Here is a 16,436-nt window from a genome sequence, read left to right as displayed (position 1 = left end):
TTGAAGGAAAATGATGTGGCAATATCTATGAAAACATATAGCACAGGCCGGGTGCGGTGGCTCACGCCTGTAATCCCCCTTTGGGAGGCCAACGCGGGCGGATCATGAGGTCAGGAGATTGAGACCATCTTGGCTAACACAGTGAAACCCCATCTCTACTAAAAAGAGAAAAAATTAGCTGGGTGTGTTGGCGGGCGCCTGTAGTCCCAGCTAGGCGGGAGGCTGAGGCAGGAGAGTGGCGTGAACCCGGAAGGCGGAGCTTGCAGTCAGCTGAGATCACGCCACCGCACTCCAGCTTGGGCGACAGAGCGAGGAGCCGTCTCAAAAAAAAAAAATCTTTTGACAAAGAAATATTGCTACAATTATATTCTACATATGCATTCGTATGAACCAGTAAAGATATATACAATATATACAATATACAATAATAATTTTTGAATTATTTGTAAGTGGGGAGTGTTAACGTTAATGTAGTCAATTGAGAACTGATTAATACATGGTTGAACATCCACAGAATGGAGTAATATTTAGCTGTATAAAGAGGAATGCTCTATATGTGAATCAGTAGACATATTGTTAAAAGTAGAAAAGCTGGGTGTGGGGCAGTGATCACAGAATGCTGCCATCTGTCGAGAAAGGAAAGTAAAACAGAAATGTATGCATAGATTTGGAAGATCTCTAGAAGAAGGTTCAACTGATAACTGTTATCTCTAGGGAAGGAAGCTCGATGAAAGATACTCCAGGAGGTGGTTGCTTCTCAAAGTATACCTGTTTGTGGGCTTTTGAATTTCATTCTTTCCTTCTGTGTAAGAAATAACTATGGAATGACAGCTGTGTGCTGAATACCATGGCACAGAGGTCACAAAGGTAACCCAGACACTGCCTCAGCATTTGGGGGTTAATTGATAGAGATAAAAATGATTATAGCATAATGGGTTAAAAGCTGGGATAAGGATGTACGCAAGATGCTGGGGAACCCAGAGAAGAAGCTCTTGAAGAAGGACAATCAGAAAAGCTTTCCAAAGAGAAGGGTGCAAGGGAATTGAACTGAGAACTAGTCATCAGAGCTTTAGGCAAAGCTATGTCAAGCATGTAAAAAAGAAGATGAAAAATAAAATAATCAGAGGTAAAATCAATGAGGTACATAGGGCAGCCAACTTTGGAGGAACTTCAAGTATCTCTTGATAATTCGAGTTTGAGTGCAGGAAGATTGTTGAAAGGTAAGTTAAATAGTTATTTAAGGCCCACATAACGAAAGACCTTAGATACTGGACATTATCCTCATAGCAGGGATGAGCCATTAATGCTAGAAGGTAGAAAAAGAATTCTGTGTGGGGACTTCAAATGGCAATTCTAAGGCATAGCACAAAGCTTTATATTTATTTAAATTAAGGCAGGCCACAGAATGTCCTAGAGCAAATAGGAATGCATTCAGTTGTCCATTATTCAAAAATCCAAATAACAGTGCTGTAACTAACAGTTACTGGTATTATTATTATTGTTTTACAGAAGGCCTGGAAGTAAGCATCTCAGGGATGGCGGCTCAGTTCAATGATGTCATCAAGGAACCTGGTTTCTTCTTTTCCTTCCACACTCATTCTTGACCTTGTTCGAGTATAGAACCATATTTTTTTTACAGTATAAGTAGAATCACACTCTGTTAGTTTTCTATTGCTGTGTAACAAATTATCACTAACTTAGTGGCTTAAGACAACAGAAATTTATGATCTGACAGATTTTATGAGTAAAGAGTTCAGGCACAGTTACTGGGTGTTATGCTTGAGTCTCAACAGACTGCAATCAAGGTGTTAGCTCAGGCTGTGACCTCATCTGAGACCTTGGGGGCCTCTTCTAAGTTCATTAGTTGTTGGCAGAATTCAGTTCCTTGGGGTTGTAGAACTGAGGTGCTCAGCTTTTGAAGATTATCCCTTTTCATAGGCATTTCACAATGTGGCTATTTACTTCTTCCAGACAAGCATGAGGGCATCTCTCTCACTAGGAATTTCTCCATCCAGTTGGTTAAAATGAAGTCTCATCAAATATAACCTAATCAAGGGGTGACTACCCCAATATATTCACAGGCCTGTCCATGCTCAAGGGGAATGAATTATATAAGCTATGATGCCAGGGTCAGTAATCTTGGGGGTCATCACAGACTTTAACTATACTATCCCAGGACTTGCGTTTGCATTTTTGGTTTTTTGTTTGATTGTTTGTTTTCTACTAATGGATCACTTGTAAATTCTCACCTTTATTTTATTACTTTATATACCACTCAGTGGCTAACATATGTTTTTCTCTAGTGATTTTTAATCAAATATTATTTTTTAATAAGAGATAACCTACATCCACATTCCCACTCTCATTTCCACATTTTCCCAGCACCTTGTCACTTACTTTTATTCAATGATGGCACATATACTAAAAGGAACAACAAATAAAGATGTTTGTAGCATTATACAAACACAACACAAATTTTAGTTAAAAAAGGTAAATTTTACCTATGTTAATTTTCTAAAGAATAAAAGCAGAGTTCACCAAAATTATTATATATAAGACTATATGTAGGTACTAAAAATGAATTGTAATCTCACTGGGACGGAAGATATACTCACATGACAAATTGAATAACAATAAAATATTTAAATTGAAATTTAAGCCAACAGTGGAGGTCAAGTCACAAGGCTATAAGTTATTACTTGCCACATTAATCCTATCGACAATCTAAGTTTAGAGGAGAATGTTTGGATTATTTATTGTGGTAACATATGTTACCCCAAAACTTAGTGGCTTACAACAACAGCTATTTTATTATACCTCACAGTTATGTGGGCCAGAAGTTTGGGTAGAGCTTAGCTGGGCTGTTTTTCTGCTCCAAGTGGCATCAACTGGATCACTGTGTGGTACTCAGCTGGAATCTTTCCTTGCCTGAAAGCTCCAAGAAAGGTCCCTCACAAATCTGGCACCTCACTGCTCCTTGGCCTCTCTCTTTCTCTCTCTGCATGGCATCTCATTGTTAAGGGATGTTAAAAGAATTCAAAAGGGAGGCCACAGTTTGGATATATTCTCAGAACAACCAACCATAGCCATAACAAAATGTAAGCTATGTTGATCTCTCTGAAATGCAAGCTCTAACCATAAACAAACCATAAGCCTTTCTTCCACGTCAATATGATAAAGTTGAGTCAATCAGCTACAGAAAAATAAGCTTCTGTAGCTCTATGTGCCCTAAAAGGGATACAAATTTGTAGTAGCCAATTACAATAGAGTTCAATGTACTTTGTCACTGATGCTTTATAAGCTGTGCTGTTTAACACTTGTGAGATGAGCTTCTTAACCTGTTCAGTTTGAAATCTCCTGGTTTTTTAAATGTTCTTTGGTAGGCACAATAAACTCCTATATTCCTGTTTTACTTGATCTGATTTTGTTTTTAACAGTTTCTGGTGTCAAATATGAGATGTAAAGTAGATCCTTGATAAGCTCCAAGGCAGGTGAGTAACCCGATGCCGTAGGCACAACAAACTCCTATATTCCTGTTTTACTTGATCTGATTTTATTTTTAGCAGTTTTCGGTATCAAATATGAGATGTAAAGTAGATCGTTGATAAGCTCCAAGACAGGAGAGTAACCTGATGCCAGTACCACAGAGCACATGGCACTCACTGCTTTCTTGCTAAACATGGAGCTCAAAGGTTCTCTCAGATCCAAGATGTACTCTCTGCATTTCAAGCTCTTCAACTTTGTTGTGCACACCTGTGCTGTGTGAAAGCTTCTTGATAAGTCATCCTTCCATCTGCAAGAGGAGAAAACCCATTATTCCCTGTGTCTGTAACAGGAGACAACCTGCCATTCCACTGGGTTTCTGGACAGCAGTACAAGTACAAGGTTCCCTATAGATACATTCATTTTAGGAAATCCAAGGCAAAGATACATTCCACCTGGTCGATAATCCCTTCCCTACATCTGTCTGAACCCCCTGCTTCCTATATTTTTAGCAGCTATGGATCAGGATCTTGTGTGTTTTTGTGTGTGAAAAGGTGAACTTTATAAAGGACAATGTGAGGCTGCAGTGGCCGCTTTGGGCAACCTTCAACTTACACAAAATAGTTCATTCTGAAAGCACTCTTGAAAAGAAATGACCCAGAACCTCTCAAAGACAACTGAATGCAGTCTTGGACTGGTATGCAGAAGCTTTTAAAAGACAGAATGACTCACAATAACCTCTCCAAAATAATCTCTATCAGTGTGCAAATAATAATTTAAAAGCTAAAACTCAGCCTGACTCTATAGACCCTTCTGTGAATCCCTCTGCTTCATTTTATCCTCCAGTAACTGATTTTTCTGAACCTACTAACCCCTTTAATGTCTTGGCTTTTCCACCTAAACCTCTTCATACCAGCTTCCTTTAAAAAATTAGACACTCAAATGAGCCTGGAGTACCTGTTACAGCTGAATTTAAACCTTGGTCTTACACAGAACTCTGAGCCATCATAAAAGATTTTGTGATACTAAAAACATACAACCAAATTTATAGAAGAATTTAAAAATTTTTAAGGGGTCTATAATTCATGGTTTTAATTTATAACAATTTGTCCATGTGATAGTATGCACAAGAGATAACTGAAAATGTCTAGAAAAACGCCATTGGGATAATCCATCTGGATGTACTGAGGATCCTGCTAAGCATGCTTTTAAATAGGAAATGCAGATGGACACAAAAATGGGCCAACAACTGTTAGATGCTATTCCTGAAGCACTTCCAATGAGAGTAGGCTGGACCATAATTTAACCTTATAAAAAAATGAATCTGCTGCAGACTATCATGCCCATGTGTAGACAGTTGTCACATAATACTGGCTTTAAAGGCCAGGATGATAAAGTGGCTATACTAGCCCATTTTGTTCCTAAACTAAAATGAGAGGTAACTCTCACAGAACTGCAATATCTAGCAGAGCATGTTGAAGGGATATTAGACAAGAAAAAGAAGCCATCAGGTAAACAAACTAATGACGCTACAATTACAACAGTTGCAGGGAATTTGGCCTGTCTCTAAAAAATCTTATTCCCAATTTTGCCTCCATTGATAAAGATGCTTATGGTTACTGGAAGTAGAAGGGGCATTGGCAAAAAGACTGCCCATTGCTAAATAAGGGGAAATTGGAACAACCCCCACATCCTTTTAACAACTCTTAATGTTTAAAGGGTTCCAAGGAATTGCCCAGTAAGCTACTTCCAATAATTCCTTTAAATCAATGAGGAGAAACCAAACTTAAATGAAGAAATTTGTACTGTGACACCAGAACGACTCTTTCTACTTTAGAATCCACCATGATATATCAAGAACTTTCTCAGGATAATAAAAGTTATCTCAATGGCAGGAGTTTCAAATCAAGTTCAAAGGGTTCCTTTAACAGAATTTTCAGCTGTCACCCTTGACCCTTTTTCTAAGAATCATGCCTTCCTTGTATGTGATACTGCTCCTCTGAATCTCCTAGATAAAGATCTGTTTTCCTAATTGGAGGCTCAATAAAATTATCCTCCAGAGAAATGATTTATCTAAGATGATCATCTTAGATAATCTGATTTATCTAAATTTATCATCTTAATCTGATTTATCTAAATGATTTATCTAAGAAATGATCTATCTAAGATTTATCAGACAATAAAACATTGTGGCCCAAATTGACTATCCTAAGGAAACTATTAAGTTCCATAAAAGTATAGATATACATCTTTCTGAAATTCCTGATACTCTATGGGCTTCTTCTCTACAGATGTCGGAAAGATCAAACACATCAAATCCACTAAAATTGTGATTGGCCCTTTTTAAATTGCTTTCTTTTCTTTTTCTTTTTTTTTTCTTTTATGAGACGAAGTCTCACTCGGTCACCCAGGCTTGAGTGCAGTGGTGTGATCTCGACTCACTGCAACCTCTGCCTCCCGAGTTCGTGATTTTCCTGCCTCAGCCTCCTGGGTAGCTGGAATTACAGTTGTGCACTACCATGCCAGGCTAATTTTTGTACTTTTAGTAGAGATGGGGTTTCACCATGTTGGCCAGGCTGATCTCAAACTCTTGACCTCAGGTGATCTCCCACCTCGGCCTCCCAAAGTGCTGGGATTACAGGCATGAGCCACTGTGCTCAGCCTAAACTGCTTTGTAAGTTACCCCAATACCCTCTGAAACCTGAAGCAACACAAGGACTCACTCTAAGAGTAGAGGACCTAATAAATCAAGGAGTAATTATTTTGTGTACTAGTCCTTGTGACCTTATCTTACCTGTCAAGAAATCCCTGGAGAGGGATGGAGATTTGTACAGGGCCTTAGAGCTATATATAAAATTATATATCAAGATTCCCGGGCAGGCGCTGTGTCTCACGCCTGTAATCCCAGCACTTTGGGAGGCCGAGATGGGTGGATCACGAGGTCAGGAGATAGAAACCATCCTGGCTAACGGTGAAACCACGTCTCTACTAAAAACATAAAAACATAATTAGTCGGGCATGGTGGCGAGCGTCTACAGTCCCAGCTGCTCCGGAGGCTGAGGCAGGAGAATGGAGTGAACCTGGGAGGCGGAGCTTGCAGTGAGCTGAGATGGTGCCACTGCACTCCAGCCAGGGCGACAGAGTGAGACTCTGTCTAAAAAAAAAAAAAAAAAAAAAAAAAAAAATTCCCAGTGATAACAAATTCAAACGCTTTGCTGTCAAAGGAATGAACTGAAACTGAGTGGTTCACAGTAGTAAACTTATACTTTGTATATATATTTTAGCATTCCTGTAGACAAAAAGAGTGTTAGTATTTGTATATTTTCACTTGGAAAAATCAACAACGTACTTTGACAGCAACACCTTAAGGATTAATCAACGCTCCTTCATATTTCTCACAAATTTTATATCAAGATTTGAACACTGCAGTTTCCCAGACATTCTACCTTGATTCAATATGTAGGTGATTTGCTTCTTTGTTCTTCATCTAAAGAGGATGTACAAATTGACCAAATATATGTATTATAACAACCAGCTTATAAGGGCCATAAGACCTCTTGAGATAAGCTTCAATTCTCACAAGAAGTGGCACATTATCTAGGTCACAACTTCTCTGCAAAAGGAATCTTTCTGTCTCCAGAAAAAAATAAATACTCTTCAAAATTATTCTAGACCTGTGAGTAAAAGGCAACTCAGAGGATTCCTCAGACTTTCACGATGGACCGGGTCACAACATTGGCCTCTCCACTCTATGAACTAACTAAAAATAGCAATCAGGACCCTTTTCTCTGGAAAGCAAAATAATAGGAGGCCCTTACTGAACTGAAACAGGTTTTGCAAAATCCTCCTGTGTTATGACTCTCCAAGTTTTATAAACCATTCACATTGTTTATTCATGAACGAAACAATCAGACTCTAGAGGTCCTCACTCAAAAACTTGTAGGACAAAATAGGACTGTAGACTAGTATAGTGTACAGTTATGTCTGGTGGTTATAGCACATCCAAACTGTTTAAAGGCAGTAGTTGCAGGTGCCAAATTATACAATCTTTCTCAGAACTTGTTCAAGGCAATAACTTATGCCTACACCTTTCACATGCTGTAGAAAGCTTGCTAAATCCTGAATGTACTCAGCATTTCTCAGCCAGCAGGATAACATTTTATGTGATTCTGCTCCTATCACCTTCAAATCTGCATATTCTTTGCTGCAATTCTTTCTTTAAACTCTGCTACCATCTTACCTTTACCCAACAAAAGAGAGACTTATAATTGTGTTAAACTGATTTCCCAAAATTTGACTCCGAGATTGGATTTACAAGAAATTCTATTCACCAATCCAGAGCTGGTGCTCTATGCTGATGTTTCCTATGCCAAAAATTTTGAAGGAAAATACTAAGCTGGTCATGCTGTTACAATCCAACATGAACTATGATAAAAAAGGAGATCTCCCCAATTTAATTCAGCCTAATCTGCAGAATTATTTGCCCTCACTTGAGATTGTAAAACAGCAAAAGATAAGACTGAAAATATCTAGACTGATGCCAGGTATACTTTTTCAGTAGTCGGTGATTTTAGTGTGTTGTAGAAACAGAGGGGATCCTTAACGTCAAATGATATGCTTATAAAAATGGGTCTCAGGTTGTTAATCTCTGCATTATTGCTGCCTTCATAAGTAGCTATCATAAAAATTAAAACTTCTACTTATAAAAGAGACCCTGAATATCAGAGAAATTACATGGCTGATTTTCATGCTAAAGCTGCCACCAAAAAACAACAACAACAACAACAACAAAAAAACAAAAAACAAAAAAACTTCAAAACTGTCTCAACTAATAAACTATGCACCTTGAGTGAAATCCATCCAAAGGACATAAAAAAAAAATTCGGAACTTACAAGAATGGTAAAAATATGCCTTAGAAATGGAAAAAAAAAAAAAAACAAGATTGGATTAATACAGAATGTGAAATCCTTGAGGGGTTCTGGGGCACCCAGATAGCTGTTTAGTACTTCCTGAATCCCTAAAGTTGCCATTCTTCTGAGCTTTTCATTCTTTTACTTACCATGGAGTTGATAAAATGATTCAAACCCTGGTGAAGTATTGGTGGGCAGACATTTCAAAAGGAGCTTAGTAATGTCTACCATCCCCAGCCCTGGAAACTCTGCTGTGTGACTCAGGGCCAAAGGAGATGCCAAATCAGAGTGGCTATTCAGCAGCACAAGACTGTAGGAAGTTTGTCCCACATGCTCCCTGGGCATGATCCCCTAACTAGCATTCCTACATTGCTGGTACATCCCCTTTTGGACCTCTCCCATTAGCAAAGGGCAGAACTCGGATTGTTTATTAGAGCTGAGGTGAACCTGAGATTAAGGTGCCGTCTAGAACTGAAAAGGAAGCAATGACTTGACAATAAAGAACCTCTAAGCAAATACATCCAGTAAAACCTAAACAAGCCAGACAAGGAAGTTTGGAATGCATAACCAATACTTCAGTGCAAAGACACAGACATACATCCACAAGAAACAATAGCAAACAGGAAACCATGTTCTCCTCAAATGAACAAAACAAGGAACCAGTAACTTATTCTAATAAAATAGCTATATGTAAGCTTCAAAAAATCAATGAATCCAGGAGCTGGTTTTTGAAAAGATCAACAAAATTGCTAGACTGCTAGCAAGACTAATAAAGAAGAAAAGAGAGAAGAATCAAATAGATGCAATAAAATATGATAAGGGGGATATCACTACCGATTCCACAGAAATACAAACTACCATCAGAGAATACTATACACAACTCTATGCAAATAAACTAGAGAATGTAGAAGAAATGGATAAATTCCTGGACACATACAGCCTCCCAAGATTAAACCAGGGAGAATTTGAACCTCTGAATAGACCAATAAGAGGCTCTGAAATTGAGGCAATAATTATTAGCTTACCAACCAAAAAAGTCCAGGACCAGATGGATTCACAGCCGAATTCTACCGAAGATACAAAGAGGAGCTGGTACCATTCCTTCTGAAATGATTCTAATCAATAGAAAAAGAGGGAATCCTCCCTAACTCATTTTATGAGGCCAGCATCATCCTGATACCAAAGTCTGACAGAGACACAACAACAACAACAAAAGAATTTTAGACCAATATCCCTGATGAACGTCAGTGCAAAAATCCTCAGTAAAATACTGGCAAACCAAATCCAACAGCACATCAAAAAGCTTATCCACCAAGATCAAGCTGACTTCATCTCTGGGATGCAAGTCTGGTTCAATATACACAAATCAATAAGCGTAATCCATCACATAAATAGAACCAAAGACAAAAACCACATGATTATCTCAGTAGATGGAGAAAAGGCCTTCAATAAAATTCAACAGCCCTTCATACTAAAAACTCTCAATAAACTACATATTGATGGAAGGTATCTCTCAAAATAAAAAGAACTATTTATGACGACCCACAGCCAGTATCATGGAGAATGGGCAAAAACTGGAAGCATTCCTTTTGAAAACTGGCACAAGACAGGGATGCCCTCTCTCACCACTCCTATTCAACATAGTGTTGGAAGTTCTGGCCAGGGCAATCGGGCAAGAGAAACAAATAAAGTATATTCAATTAGGAAAAGAGGAAGACAAATTGTCCCTGTTTGCAGATGACATGATTGTATATTTAGAAAACCCCATCGTCTCAGCCCCAAATCTCCTTAAGCTGATAAGCAACTTCAGCAAAGTCTCAAGATAAAAAATCAATGTACAATAATCACAAGCATGGCCGGGCGCAGTGGCTCAAGCCTGTAATCCCAGCACTTTGGGAGGCCGAGATGGGCGGATCATGAGGTCAGGAAATCGAGACCATCCTGGCTAACACGGTGAAATCCTGTCTCTACTAAAAAAATACAAAAAACTAGCTGGGCGTGGTGGCAGGCTTCTGTAGTCCCACCTACTTGGGAGGCTGAGGCAGGAGAATGGCGTAAACCTGGGAGGTGGAGCTTGCAGTGAGCTGAGATCCAGCCACTGCACTCCAGCCTGGGCCACAGAGCAAGACTCCGTCTCAAAAAAAAAGAAAAAAAAAATCACAAGCATTCTTATACACCAATAACAGACAAACAGCCAAACCACGAGTTAAAAAAATAAAAATAAAAAAAAATAAAAATAAAAAAAAAAAGAAAGAAAGAAAAGAAAAGAAAAAAAAAAAAGGGAAAATTGAAATGGCAGCAATGGAAGCTGGAGGCACCACTCAGCACATTGGTGCCTTTGTTGTGTCTCCGCCTTCTGGGGAAAAGATAAATTTTCTTGATACTCTAGGACTTGCTTCTTTCTCAGCAATGAGAGCAGAGGGGCTCATGTCACTTACATTATCATATTGGTTGTAGTTGAAGATAATGGGGTATAGAATCTATTCAGCATACCAAAGATGCTCAAGTTCCTATTGTCCTTGCCATAAATAAATGTGACAAACCTGAGGCTGACCCCGAGAAAGTGAAAAAAGAGCTGCTGGCTTATGATGTGCTGTGTGAAGATTATGGAGGTTATGTTCAAACACTGCCTGTCTCTGCACTTACAGGTGATAATCTGATGGCTGTGGGAGAAGAACAACTGCGGAAATGTTAGAATTGAAAGCAGAACTCACTGGTCCAGTGGAAGGAACAGTAATAGAGTCACAAAGGAAGAGGCCCTTTTACCACAGCTATAATTCAAAGAGGAACTTTAAAAGAAGACTCTGTTCTGGTTGCCGGGAAAAGTTGGACAAAAGTACACTTAATGTTTGATTAAAATGGAAAAACAATCGATGAGCCATATCTCAGCATGGCAGTGGGAATTATAGGCTGGAGAGACCTTCCTTCTGCTGGAGATGAAATTCTTGAAGTAGAATCTGAATCCTCCTTGACTGGCGGAAGTATGAACGAGAACAGGAGAAAAGTCAAGAGGATCTGAAAATAATAGAAGAAAAGTCAAAGGAACACCAAGAAGCACATCAAAAAGCCCGTGAGAAGTATGGCAATGTGCAGTGGAAGGAAAGATCATTTCTAAAGTATTTAGAAAGAAAAGAACAAACATCCTTAAAGCCAAAAGAGAAAATGGAAAGACATTCAAATGTACTTCCTATGATTATTAAAAGTGATGTTGATGATCTGCTGAGGCTATTTTGAACATTATAGATACCTATGATGCATCACACGAGTGTGAACTAGAATTAGAACATTTTGGAGTGGGTGATATAAGGGCAAATGATGTCAACCTTGCTGAAAGATTTGATGGTGTTATATATGACTTTAATGTGAATACAGGCAATGCTACCCAACAGTTAACTGCAAAAAAGGAGTAAAAATTAAACTTCACAAAATAATTTACCGTCTTGTTGGAGATCTGCAAGAGGAAGTGAGCAGCAGATTACTCTGTGCTGTGGAAGAGCACCCAGTAGGTGAAGGGTCTATATTAGCTACCTTCTTTATAACAGAAGGGAAGAAAAAAGTTCCTGTGGATTGCTGCAGAGTCCAAAAGGGACAGTTAGAAAAAAAAAATTAAATTAACCTGTAATGGACATGTAATCTGGAGGGGATCATTAACCTCACTGAAACACTAAAAAAATGACATTTCAATTGTCAAAACTGGAATGGATTGTAGTATCAATTTAGATGAAGAAAATATAGAATTTAAGGTGGGAAATAAAATTGTTTGTTATAAAGAAAAGCAATTTCAAGCCAAGACTTTTTGGGATCCAGGATTTTAAAATTACATTAAAAATGTAAATAGCTCAAAAAAAAAAAAAAAAAAAGACAAAGAAGTACATTACATAATAGTAAAGAATTCAATTCAACAAGAAGACCTAAATATATATGCACCCAACACAGGAGCAACTAGATTCATAAGGCAAGTTCTTAGAGACCTACAAAGAGGTGTAGATTCCCAATAATAATAGTGGGAGACTTCACAACTCCACTGAGGGTATTAGCTAGATCATTCAGGAAGAAAATTAACAAAGATATTCAGGACCGGAACTCAACATTGGACCAAATGCACCTGATAGACCTCTACAGAACTTTCTACCCCAAACAATAGAATATACATTCTTTTCATCACCAAATGGATCATACTCTAAAACTGGCCACATAATTGGACATAAAACAATCCTCTGCAAAACCAAAACCATCCCAAACACACTCTCAGACGGACAGTGCAATAAAGATAGAAGTTAAGACTAAGCAAATTGCTCAAAACCATGCAATTACATAGAAATTAAACAACATGATCCTGAATCACTTTTGGGTAAATAATTAAATTAAAGCAGAAATCAAGAAGTTCTTCAAAACAAATGAGAACAAAGATTCAACATACCAGTATCTCTGGGACACAGCTAAGGCAGTGCTAAAATGGAATTTCATAGCACTAAGTGTCCACATCAAAAAGGCAGAAAACCCTTAAATTAATAATCTAACATCACAACTGAAAGAACTAAAGAAGCAAAAACAAATCAACCACAAATCCAGCAGAAAACAAGAAATAACCAAAATCAGAGCTGAATTGAAGGAAATAGAGACATGAAAAAACATTCAAGAAATCAATGAATGCTGGAGTTGGTTTTTTGAAAAAGTTATAAGATAGAATGGCTACTAGGTAGATTGATAAAGAAGGAAAGAGAGAAGATCCAAATAAATACAATTAGAAATGATGATGGGGATGGCCGAATAGGAACAGCTCCAGTCTCCAACTCCCAGCGCGAGCGACACAGAAGACAGGTGATTTCTGCATTTTCAACTGAGGTACTGGGTTCATCTCACTAGGGAGTGCAGGACAGTCGGTGCTGGTCAGCTCCTGCAGCCCAACCAGCCAGGGCTGAAGCAGGGCGAGGCATGCCTCACCTGGGAAGCATAAGGGGGAAGGGAATCCATTTTCCTAGCCAGGGGAACTGAGACACACAACACCTGGAAAATCGGGTAACTCCCACCCCAATACTGCACTCTACCAAGGATCTTAGCAAACGGGCACACCAGGAGATTGTATCCTACACCTGGCCGGGAGAGTCCCACGCCCACGGAGCCTCCCTCATTGCTAGCACAGCAGTCTGTGATCTACCGGCAAGGCAGCAGTGAGGCTGGGGGAGGGGCGCCCGCCATTGCTGAGGCTTAAGTAGATAAACAAAGCGGCTGGGAAGCTCAAACTGGGTGGAGCCCACAGCAGCTCAAGGAATCCTGCCTGTCTCTGTAGACTCCACCTCTGGGGACAGGGCACAGCTAAACAACAACAACAACAACAACAACAACAAAAAGCAGCAGAAACCTCTGCAGATGCAAACGACTCTGTCTGACAGCTTTGAAGAGAGCAGTGGATCTCCCAACACGGAGGTTCAGATCTGAGAACAGACAGACTGCCTGCTCAAGTGGGTCCCTGACCCCCGAGTAGCCTAACTGGGAGACATCCCCCACTAGGGGCAGACCACAACCCTACACATCAAACAGTGGAGTACACCACTGAGAGGAAGCTTCCAAAGCAAGAAAAAGACAGGTATACTCGCTGTTCAGCAATATTCTATCTTCTGCAGCCTCTGCTGCTGATACCCAGGCAAACAGGGTCTGGAGTGGACCTCAAGCAATCTCCAACAGACCTACAGCTGAGGGTCCTGACTGTTAGAAGGAAAACTAACAAACAGGAAGGACACCCACACCAAAACCCCATCAGTACGTCACCATCATCAAAGACCAGAGGCAGATAAAACCACAAAGATGGGGAAAAAGCAGGGCAGAAAAGATGAAAATTCAAAAAATAAAAGCGCATCACCCCCTGCAAAGGAATGCAGCTCAACGCCAGCAACGGATCAAAGCTGAACGGAGAATGACTTTGACGAGATGAGAGAAGAAGGCTCCAGTCCATCAAACTTCTCAAAGCTAAAGGAGGAGTTACGTACCCAGCGCAAAGAAACTAAAAATCTTGAAAAAAGAGTGGAAGAATTGATAACTAGAATAATTAATGCAGAGAAGGCCATAAACGAATTGACAGAGATGAAAACCATGACACGAGAAATACGTGACAAATACACAAGCTTCAGTAACCGACTCGATCAACTGGAAGAAAGAGTATCAGTGATTGAGGATCAAATGAATGAAATGAAGCGAGAAGAGAAACCTAAAGAAAAAAGAAGAAAAAGAAATGAACAAAGCCTGCAAGAAGTATGGGATTATGTAAAAAGACCAAATCTACGTCTGATTGGGGTGCCTGAAAGTGAGGGGGAAAATGGAACCAAGTTGGAAAACACTCTTCAGGATATCATCCAGGAGAATTTCCCCAACCTAGTAGGGCAGGCCAACATTCAAATTCAGGAAATACAGAGAATGCCACAAAGATACTCCTTGAGAAGAGCAACTCCAAGACACATAAATGCCAGATTCACCAAAGTTGAAATGAAGGAAAAAATCTTAAGGGCAGCCAGAGAGAAAGGTCGGGTTACCCACAAAGGGAAGCCCATCAGCCTAACAGCAGATCTCTCGGCAGAAACTCTACAAGCCAGAAGAGAGTGGGGGCCAATATTCAACATTCTTAAAGAAAAGAATTTTCAACCCAGAATTTCATATCCAGCCAAACTAAGTTTCATAAGTGAAGGAGAAGTAAAATCCTTTACAGATAAGCAAATGCTTAGAGATTTTGTCACCACCAGGCCTGCATTACAAGAGATCCTGAAGGAAGCACTAAACATGGAAAGGAACAGCCGGTACCAGCCATTGCAAAAACATGCCAAAATGTAAAGACCATAGAGGCTAGGAAGAAACTGCATCAACTAACGAGCAAATTAACCAGTTAATATCATAATGGCAGGATCAAGTTCACACATAACAATATTAATCTTAAATGTAAATGGACTAAATGCTCCAATTAAAAGACACAGACTGGCAAATTGGATAAAGAGTCAAGACCCATCAGTTTGCTGTATTCAGGAGACCCATCTCACATGCAGAGACATACATAGGCTCAAAAGAAAGGGATGGAGGAAGATCTACCAAGCAAATGGAGAACAAAAAAAAGCAGGGATTGTAATACTAGTCTCTGATAAAACAGGCTTTAAACCATAAAAGATCAAAAGAGACAAAGAAGGCCATTACATAATGGTAAAGGGATCAATTCAACGGGAAGAGCTAAGTACCCGAAATATATATGCACCCAATACAAGAGCACCCAGATTCAAAAAGCAAGTCCTTAGAGACTTACAAAGAGACTTAGACTCCCACACAATAATAATGGGAGACTTTAACACCCCACTGTCAACATTAGACAGATCAACAAGACAGAAAGTTAACAAGGATATCCAGGAATTGAACTCATCTCTGCAGCAAGCAGACCTAATAGACATCTACAGAACTCTCCACCCCAAATTAACAGAATATACATTCTACTCAGCACCACATCACACTTATTCCAAAATAGACCACATAATTGGAAGTAAAGGACTCCTCAGCAAACATACAAGAACAGAAATTATAACTAACTGTCTCTCAGACCACAGCACAATCAAACTAGAACTCAGGACTAAGACACTCAATCAAAAGTGCTCAACTACATGGAAACTGAACAACCTGCTCCTGAATGACTACCGGGTACATAACAAAATGAAGGCAGAAATAAAGATGTTCTTTGAAACCAATGAGAACAAAGATATAACACACCAGAATCTCTGGAACACATTTAAAGCAGTGTGTAGAGGGAAATTTACAGCACTAAATGCCCACAAGAAAAAGCAGGAAAGATCTAAAATTGACACACTAACATCACAATTAAAGGAGAACTAGAGAAGCAAGAGCAAACATATTCAAAAGCTAGCAGAAGGCAAGAAATAACTAAGATCAGAGCAGAACTGAAGGAGATAGAGATATAAAAAACTCTACAAAAAATCAATGAATCCAGGAGTTGGTTTTTTGAAAAGATCAAAAAAATTGATAGACTGTTAGCAAGACTAATAAAGAAGAAAAGA

The 16,436-nt window shown here is 39.2% G+C and overlaps 1 pseudogene across 1 annotated transcript; it reads left to right on the top strand.

Annotated features, from left to right (window-relative positions):
- The first annotated feature begins 1,135 nt into the window (after window positions 1-1,135).
- On the top strand, window positions 1,136-12,243 carry LOC112626997 (annotated as a pseudogene). The gene is made up of 2 exons (XR_003120005.1): window positions 1,136-1,220; window positions 10,676-12,243. The product of XR_003120005.1 is annotated as a translation initiation factor IF-2, mitochondrial pseudogene (transcript).
- The last annotated feature ends 4,193 nt before the right edge of the window (window positions 12,244-16,436 follow it).

Source organism: Theropithecus gelada, chromosome 6, assembly GCF_003255815.1.
Source record: "Theropithecus gelada isolate Dixy chromosome 6, Tgel_1.0, whole genome shotgun sequence".
Classification (NCBI taxonomy): Eukaryota; Metazoa; Chordata; class Mammalia; order Primates; family Cercopithecidae; genus Theropithecus; species Theropithecus gelada.
This window is presented reverse-complemented; position numbering and strand designations above follow the sequence as displayed.